Here is a 9569-nt window from a genome sequence, read left to right on the forward strand (position 1 = left end):
TTACTATATTTTTTTTTTTATACATTTTGACGTAAAATAGTTCCTCTGCCTATTGTTTCAGACTTGTTGTACTATATGTTAATGATGTTGCAGGAAGGATTTTACATCTAAAATATACCACTTTAAAAAAATATCCAGGTATTTACTCGTACTTTATTTTTTGGTCCCTTACTCCTAAAACATTTGGTTTCTGTCACTCACTGGAGATTGAAGTTGCTAAATAATGACATACATTTTGTTTCCTTCAGAAAATTTATGCTAACACAAATTTTACAAGAGCTATAATCAAAATCTGTTCCTATTGTTGAGCCTTTGTTCCCCCTTTATTTAAGCTCTATCCAGATTTCTTGAGCTGAAAGGTCCAGAGGTAAGCAAACATCTTTACTGCTGCTGCCAGTGATCAATCTCACTCACTCTCACACAGACACACACACCTCTGCTTCAGAAAATGCATGCCAACTCACATAATTAAAAATATGTTCTTATTTCACGTTTATTTTAGGCTTATCCAGATACCTTGAGGTAAGAGGTCAAGAGGTACGCAAACCTCTTCACTGCTGCTGCTGGTAGGGGATCGCCCAATCGCTCTCACTCTTCACTCTCTGTCAGACACACACGCACACTCACCGTCAGTCCCTTCTGCTTTCATACACGCATTCACTCACACAGACAAAAACATAAACAGACATACACACACTTTTTTCTGTTCATTTATTTTACACTGTTGTATACCAAGTTTAAGATAATGGCGGCTGTTTGTTTTTTTTCTATCCGAGCTCCACGGCACCTTAATATGCTTCCCTGAAGTGACAGACTCATTTTTCAGTTGGCATCACCTCTATTAACTCCCTGCTGAAGTACGTTTGTTCTCCGATCGGGGTGCCAATGTACAGGTCGCCCATCCTCTAAGCAAGCAATAATGCCTGATAGGATGTGTGTTAATGTGTAATTAATGCCCATCCAGGGGTGTTATGAAGCCCAACGCCACAGGCGGAGGGACTCTACATCCCTGAAAGGGCATTAATTACACATTAACACACACCCTGGAGGGCAGTATTGCGCTTATGTTTTACTTATTTTTAAGTACTGTATTATATTTTTTATATATATTTTTGATATAAAATAGTTCCTCCTCCTAATGTTTAAAACTTACTGTATGTAGTATATGTTAATGAAGTTGGAGGAAGCATTTTACATCCAAAATATAACACTTTAAAAAATGTCCAGGTAATTTTTTTTTGGTTCCTTTCTCCTATAAACGTTTGGTTTGTTACCATTTATTAAAACTGATGTCTCTAAATGAAAACATGGACTTGAATTTCAGACTTTTATTTAGTTTAGAAAATTCATTGAAAATTCATTCTAACATAAATCCTGTTATTAAAATCTGTTTCTATTTTTGAGTCTTTGTCCTCATTTTATTTTTAATTATCCATATTTCTTTAGCTGAAAGGTCGAGAGGTATGTAGACCTCTTTACCACTATTGCAAGTTGTCAATCCCTTTCATACAGGCACACATACACCTCTGCTTCAGAAAATTCAGGCTGATATAAAATCACAACAATACTTCAACATTTAGATTTGTAACAGGATCATGTAAAAATATACTGTTATTTTGAGCCTTTGTCATGTTTATTTTATGCCTATCCAGATATGTTGGAGTGAGAGTACAGTTGCCACCTATCCATTTTTTTTCCGGACTATCCGGAAATCAAACAGATTGCCAGGTAGTCTAGAAAATACTATACAAACTCAGGTATTCTAATTCAAGAAAGGAAGCAGACTATCGGAGTTTGCAAAATCGACAGATTTACTATCGTTTTTTACAGAAAAGCATAGTAAATTGGCAGAAAGAAGCATCAGGAACAGATGATTATCAACTGATGTCATGACAATAACACAAAATGGATGGAACTTGGACAGGAGAGAGGCAGAAATAGGTGGGGTTACGGGTGATATGAGGGATGCAGCCTTGGTCCGGCTTTAGCCACAACAAAAGGTGGCAACCCTAGGTGAGAGGTCAAGAAGTATGCAGACCTCTTAAATGCCGCTGCCAGTGGCATTTCTGCAGAACAATAACTCCCCGGTCGGTCTGTGCAGAACAGGGTGTGGCTTGTGTGATTAACATACCAAATGGCTGTGATGTTGTATGCAAATGATGCATGACTGACTGCCATGCAAATCTGACAGTGACATTACGCATATATTGGTGGTTGGTTGACAGATATAAGTTCCACCAGAGACAGATGTTATTACTTTCCCTTGGTCCATATTTTACAGAGCCAACAGGCTCTTAGAGCTAGGGCTAAGTTAGGGTTAGCTTTAGGGTTTTGGGCTAACCCCAGGCCTAACTCTAACCCTGATGTTAAGGATTAGGGTTCAGGTTAGGGCTAACCCTAACCACAGCCCTGCAAAATGTGGACCGAGGCAAAGTAATAACATGTCTCGGACAGAACCCAGATAGGCATTTCTTAATGAACATCTCTATGTTATTAAACAGTAAATTACTAAACACTATCAGGATAAATCGGAGACAGTTGAGAGGTATGCATGTCGTGTAACAAGTGCATAAATCTGTATTAATAACCAGCTCGTTGCTAACATCATACACCACCTTTTTCATCAGTAGTGGTCCGTTACAGCGCTGTTTCTTTAGCATTACTGAACTGTAGTGGCTCTTCAAGCTAAAGTGCCAAATACTCAATGAATATTCATGATGCCAGTGAAAACATCACCATGAACATTCATTCATATGTCACCAGGTGTTGGGTGTTGCCAGGGTTTAGGCGGTACTTGCTAGTGAACATCTGGGGAGGTACTGTTCTACAACATCACTGAGATCGCTCTCACACTTCACTCTCTCTCTCTCTCTCTCTCTCACACACACACACACACACACACACACACACACACAATCTCTTCTGGTTTCATACACATATACACTTTAGCTTCTTTTTATTTATTTATTTTTTTTTACATTTCACACTCGATAAACAGCAGAAGAGCTGCTTAGCAACTGTAAAATAATGGCGACTATTCATTTTTTTCTGTCCAAGCTGCACAACAGCGCGATATGCTGCTGTGAAGTGCCAGACTCGTTTTTTGGCATGAATTACCAGTAGATTAAACACCCTGGTGGAGAATGTTCCTTCTCCAATCAGCATGCAATCTACAGGTCACCTAGTTTCTAAAATAAAGTTAATGCCCATTAGCCAACAAACCCATTCAAAGCAGACCACAAGGGGATATTTATGACTCACATAAAAGACCTGTTGCTCGGAATGAAGTACAGTTTGAGGGATATTTATTAATTAGGTTTTATGTTTCATTATAAGCTTGACAACTATGAGTCATAATAGCTATAAACAGGACTACGTTCTGCTGATCTGGGGCACCCAGAAGCACTTCAGCCAAGAAACAGATGTTTTAACACATCACAGCAGTCACAATGCTGTACAACAGTTATAGTCTGGCAACAAATAATTTCAAATGTCCACTGCACATACTAGTAAATATGTTCATAGGTAGGTACTAGGCTATTGGCCCTGGGGCCTATATAAGCCTAGCCAAAAGGGTACCCTGGCTTTCGCCACCGAAGAAAATTATTTTTCTGTGTCCCTGTCGAGCAGAGCCATAGAGGTGATCCCTGGGATGAATTTCCTGTTTCCCATCCAATCATTAAGATTTTTCTTGAAGAGTGCTAATGAGGAGCTTTGTTTGATATAGATAGGTAGTTTGTTCCAGAGTATTGGAAGTCTCTAGGACAGGAATCTATCCCTCCCGCATCTTCTGTTTATTGTGCTGACAATGTTTAGGTCCCTTGAGCATGTAGCTTGGAGGGATTGGGATTTCTTTAAGTGGAGCATGTCCAACAGCTCTGGGTTTCACATAGCTTTGTATGTTAGGCAGAGATCGCCTCTGAGTAGGTGATATGCGACAGAGTAAAGCTGGAGTTTTTTGAGACAGTCTGCGTATGGTATCTGTTTGAGGCCGGTAATCCTCTTTGTGAGGTATTTCTGCAGCCTTTCCAGTTGTTGTAGATATCTTGTGAGGTACATACCAAAAGGGGTGTTGTACTCTATAATGGGTCTAATGAGTGACGAGTAGAGGGGAACAATGACCTCTTTTTTCCTGGATGAGAAACCTTTTGTGATGAGGTGTGCCACGTAGAAGGATTTCCTGATAAATGTGGTGATGTGATTATCAAAAGAGAGACTACTGTCCATCTGTGTCCCAAGGTCTCTTATCACACGTTCAGTGTTAAGTACACTGCCACCTAGGTGGTAGCTCATGGGTACAGAGTTTTTACCAAAGGGGATGACAATGCACTTTTTGGCATTGAGCTTGAGGCCATGGCTTTGATACTACACATCTGTCTCAGTGAGGCCCTTTTGTAGGATGTCCACATCGTAAGGAGTTTCGATTATGGCTCCTAGTTTGCAGTCATCTGCGAACTTCGATAGCCAAAGACCTTCTGTGTTAGCCTGTACTTCAGAAAAGTAGATACCAAACAGGAGAGGACCCAGGACTGAACCCTGTGGTACTCCACTTGTCACTAGTCTGAAGTCGGATTTGGAGTCTGCTACTTAAACACGCTGGGTTCTGTCAATGAGCCAGTTTGCAACCCATCTTGTGACATAGGGATTTAGACCTAGTTTAGTGAGTTTATCTATAATTCCAGAGTGGGGGGTGGTGTCAAAAGCCTTGGCGAGATCTAGATAGGCTGTGTGAACCACATTACCCTCGTCTAGGCTTTGGTGACTGCTTCAAAGAAGTCTATCAGGTTTAGGAGACATGATCTGCTTTTTACAAACCTGAACTGGGTGGGGTTCAGAGTTTGGAGATTACCAATGTCTTTGTTTATAAGTTCCATGATGACACGTTCCATGGCCTTGCAGACCAGGCGAGTTTGGCTAATGGGACGGTAGTTCCCGGAGTCCGTGGTGGCTCCCCCTTTGTGGAGTGGGATAGCCGTCGCTGTGCATCATTCAGTGGGCACAAAGCCTGAGGTGAGGCTATGATTGAATATGGTGCTTAGGTGGGCTCCCAGTTCATTCTGTAGTTCATGTAGAATGCAGCCTGGGATGTTGTCAGGTCCCATGGATGCTGTGTTCTTGGCTTTGGAGAGTGTGGTTTTTACCTGTGCAGCCGTGATTACAGGAACTTTGCATTCTTCCAGTATAGAGATGGGCCCTTTAGGGGGTGAGAGGGGAATAAAGTTAGCATTGAACCTATCTGCCAGGATGTTGGCAATATCAGTTGGTTCTGTATATTTAGTGCCATTGTACTGTAACTCAGAGCAGATCTGAGTGTTGCCATTGAGATTCTTGATATAGCTATAGAATGCTTTGTGGTTGTCTTTAGAATCAGTGGCGATTTTGTTTTTGTAACTAGCTTTGGAGGATTTTATGAGGGACCTCATCTTCTTGCTGAGGCTGACCAGGGAGTTCCTCCAATCATGGAATTTTACTCTTTTTTACAACAGTTTCTTTCTTCAGTTGTAGAGTGTGTTTATGGCAGGGGGACCACCAGATTGGCTTCCTTTTATTGGAGGATAGCATCTTGGTTCTGTTAGGGATAGCACGATCCATGCATTCGTGTAAGTGCTTATAAAGTGCATTTGTGTAGGATTCAGCAGTCGTACCTCTATTGTCAGTTTGCATGGGTGTCGTGAAGTTTGCCACTTCTTTCTTAAGAAGCATGAAGTTGGCTTTGGAGAAATTTTTTACGGTGGTTTCCCTAATGGGGGGTGAGGGGCAGGATGTGCATGTCTAGGGTGATTAGCTTGTGGTCGGATCTGACCAATGAGGAATTGATCTCTGGTGTGTAACACCAGCCGCCCATGTTGGTAATGACCAGGTCTAGGATATTACTGCCCCTGGTGGGGGTGTGGATAAGTTGATCCAAGGAGTTGGAATTTATGAATTCCAGAAAACATTGAGCAAAAGAGTTGGTACATGAATAGTTTTCCCAGTTAATGGTGGGGTAGTTGAAATTGTCCATTATTAGGGTGTTGGGTTGTACCCTAATATTTTCCAGTGTATCAAGAAATGAGGAGTGGGAATCCTGGGGCATGGTGGGGGATCTGTAGCAAGTCACAATTTGGATTGCGGTCTTGCCCAGAGTTAGTTGCACTTGGATAATCTCGGATGCATTATGCTGAGCAACTCGACTGGAGGTGTGGATATCCTTAATGAATATGGACAGCTGACCAGACCTGACCAATCAACACTGATGACAGAATGGGGCCGACTGGTAACCGTGTTAGAACTGGGAGACTTCAGAACGTGGACTGTGGACAGTGTGTCCAGTCACGGATGAAAAACTAAACGTACAATAAGCGGTGCCTGGAATACTGGAAAGTAAATCACTAGCATTCCAATTTAAGGTTCTCAATAAAAATGAAAGGTACTTTTCCGTTAAACCCCTACCACTTGGCTCAGCGCGACAGGTTGTAACCCTACACATAGCTCTATGTCCAAAATGAGGAACAATAGCCCTCATAATGTGGAACAAATAGGCAAAATGTGGAACACATACTAATGGCTTACTAACAACTTCAACTAGGAAGGTCATAGGATGGTTAAAATACGCTGGTTTTACTTATAAAGAAGATCTTTTAATTAATTTATATGATTCATTTCTATTTACAATGGATTTCACTTAAAAAGTTCCTAACAAGCTTAAACCCCTCTTTCCAGGTTGGAAATTTAGCCCAGGTGAAGTATGCACTGTTAACATGAAGCCGTGGCCAGTCTTCTGGATACGTGTATAGATTTTGTTGCACAAAACGAAAAGCAGTCTGTGAAAGGATGGGATAATATGTTATTAACAGGATTAAATGTGTTGACTCTCCCATATTTTACAGTCCGTGTCCCTTTTTTTCTATACACACTGACATGCTGGAGCCATAGCTCTCAACCTTCCATATCCAAAATGAGGAACACTAGCCCTCATAATGTGGAACAAATGGGCAAAATGTGGAACATGTACCAATGGCTTACTAACAACTTCAGTTAGGAAGGTCAAAGGATGGTTACACTATGCCGGTTTTACTTATAAAGATCTTTTAATGAATTAATATGATTCATATCTATTTACAATGGATTTCACTTAAACAAATTCCTAACACTGAATGTGTGACAGAGTCTTTCAATGTGGAACTTTGAGGAACTTCGAGGAACGTGAACATTTTAAGACCCCAAATGAGGTACGTTCCTCATGAGGTACACTTGAGAGGTATGCTATACCGCTCAACTTTGTACAGCAGAATGTGTGACACAATGGGTAGTGGCCAAAATGTGTGAGTGACCCGATGAAAGGCGAGATGCTGTGTAATGACATGCAACAATAACTTTATCACAACTAATGAATCACCGCTTCTGAAGTTCTTACAGAGCCAAGTGACAGGGGGCTAACGGAAAAGTACCAACATGAAATTCATTTTCACGAAAAGAAATCCTGCAATTAAACCCGGAATTTTTAAATGCAAATTCGAACTATTAACCGTGATTTCATTATGAATTTCTGGGTATAATTAAAAGAAATTAAGGGTTTAAGCATGGCTGACAGTTCTAAATAGGAAACATGTTTCGCCTAGAATGCCAAATGTCATGAAAATCCCAGGTTTTCCAATAGTCAGTCTAAGTTCATGCATTATCATATTTGTCATAAAAATGGAAACTATAATAAAGTGCTAAAATGGCCTCTTCCGCTTCTGTTTTACACAAACACACACACCACGTTATAGTAAACTGAAACTAGAAGTGCTACTTCTATTCCTTAATATGAATATAACTTAAGACAATTAAAGCGTGGCACTTACCCAGTACGAAGACTGCTAGAAATAAAATAAAGTCAAGTTTACAATCCATATTAGCTGTAAAATTCATTCGCCGGCTTTGCACATGAAAACGAAAGTACAAAACCGTAAAGAGTAACAGAGGTAGCTGTTCTCCCAAGGAAATCAACACGAAAACACAAAACCGTAAGAAGTGATGGAGGTAGCTGTTCTTAAGGAACTCAAACGTGGGTGTAAAGCGCCACAATAAACTTCACCGTCCCTTCTCAAAGGCCGGGGAATCGCAAGTGCAGGTTGATAAAAAAGTTATTTTAGTTTCATACATGAAGTGTACTAAAAAAACGAAGCTGCATTACAATACATATATAACAAATACTGCATTCTAATAAGCAGTGCAGTCATTCTTACACATAAACTTCCTCATAACAAAGTTTAGGGGATTTGCATATATAAAGCCTCACTCAAAAACAGCGATGACTTAATCCACAAAAAAAAAAAAAAAAAAAAAAGCATTATATGTCCAGAAGATTCGTGAGCCTATTAACTGGTAACGCTCCAATACCCACTCTCAGGTTGCTTCAAAACTTAAAATATTTTTTTTAACTTAAGGTATTCTGAAAACAAAAATGCTTCCTTTCTTTGGTGCCACTTCGTCCAACAGCTAGGGTTGCCACCTGTCCCACTTTGCGAGGGACAGTCCCTCTTTGGGCAGTTGTGTCCTGACCAGAATATTAAAAATGGCAAATGTCCTGAGATTGTAGGACATAATTATGTCCCATATTTTATGTAATAGTTGCATAATATAGTTATTTCTTTCTGTATCTAAAATACCTAAATGTTACAAGAAACAGAATAAGCAACTAAACTGCTACAAGAATAAGTTTTTTATTTAGGCAAAAAAGTAAAGTTCTATCCTTTGTACTGACCGTGGGTATGTGTCAGCCTGTAAAATCTGATGTGTGTCCCGAAAATGTCCCACTTTGGCCATTTGAAAAGGTGGCAACCCTACTAACAGCCTCTAAGAATTTGTTTTCTTTCATTTCTCATTTCATAAACAAGAAACGTCTTTATTAAATTTTCACTTATGACGTAGGCAGTCCTACATTTATAGAAAGGAAAACAAACCATATTAACAAATCTTTAGTTGCAAACATTATATATCACTTATAATCTATCTAGTCATTGTCATCCAAGCACTGCATAACTCATTCACATCACATCCCCCATCCTTTAAACCTTGTTCCTTATTTGCATGTACTGTTCCAACAATTCCCATTTTTTCTGTGCAATTTGCGCCTACCCTTTTCTAAAGATCCCAGTTCCATTTGTTTTATCTCTGTTACTATATTCACTACTTCTAGTATAGTTGGTTTAGACTTTGATCTCTATTTTCTAGTAATTGACTAATAAGGAACAGATGGACCCCCTCCAACAGTTTTCATCTCTTTTCAAGACAGACACCTGGGCAAAGTAGGTAATGACTGGCAGTATTTTCTTTGCAAGTATGTCCGGCTTTCTAGGACTGTTGTTTTACAAAATCCAGTTCATATATATATATATATATATATATATATATATATATAGATATATATATATATATTTGCCTTTGTTTACCAGGAAAGCCTATTTAATACCCATTTTCAGTGGAGGCCCAGGGAGAAAAGCTCTATTTGCTTACATTATTACTAAGTTCCCATTAAACACAGAGTAGTTACATTTCTATTTACATTTATACACATAGTTACTTTTATACATTCTAAGATTTTA

At 39.5% G+C, this 9569-nt stretch overlaps 1 protein-coding gene across 1 annotated transcript in view; it reads right to left on the bottom strand.

Moving 5' to 3' along the window:
* The window catches only part of LOC122791275, an 802728-nt gene extending 794513 nt beyond the window's left edge, over positions 1 to 8215 (bottom strand). Inside the window, exon 1 of the mRNA XM_044058947.1 lies at positions 7827 to 8215. The gene's annotated coding sequence lies outside the window, so the exon portion shown is untranslated. The remainder of the gene's footprint in view (positions 1 to 7826) is intronic.
* Between the last annotated feature and the right edge of the window lie 1354 nt (positions 8216 to 9569).

This window comes from Protopterus annectens, chromosome 17.part0 (genome assembly GCF_019279795.1).
Source record: "Protopterus annectens isolate FY-2018-M chromosome 17.part0, PAN1.0, whole genome shotgun sequence".
NCBI lineage: Eukaryota > Metazoa > Chordata > Ceratodontiformes > Protopteridae > Protopterus > Protopterus annectens.